We start from the raw sequence: 319 nt of genomic DNA, 5'->3' as shown, positions 1-319 counted from the left end.
TACCGAATTATGGAAAACATGATCCAGTTATGCCAAAAAAATGGGGGAAGTAGTAAATGAGAGAAAGAACAATGAGACTGGTATAAAAAGCACAAATCATTAGTTATTACCACGAAAAAACAAAAGTATTCCAATATTGTACTTAAATAAAACAAAATCCACGTAAATCTTGTAATTCGAACACAATGTTTACTAACCCTAACTATTTTGGTTGGTGACATGTAGCAAGATCTATTATTGGCACACTTAAAGATTATACAACTGGAAACCACAGCAATAATGAAACCAACAAACCATGATATATCATATAAATGTACAG

The sequence above is a fragment of the Mytilus californianus genome, unplaced genomic scaffold, assembly GCF_021869535.1.
Source record: "Mytilus californianus isolate M0D057914Y unplaced genomic scaffold, xbMytCali1.0.p SCAF_5, whole genome shotgun sequence".
Lineage (NCBI taxonomy): Eukaryota > Metazoa > Mollusca > Bivalvia > Mytilida > Mytilidae > Mytilus > Mytilus californianus.
The sequence above is the reverse complement of the archived record's forward strand: the minus strand, read 5'-3'. Positions refer to the sequence as shown.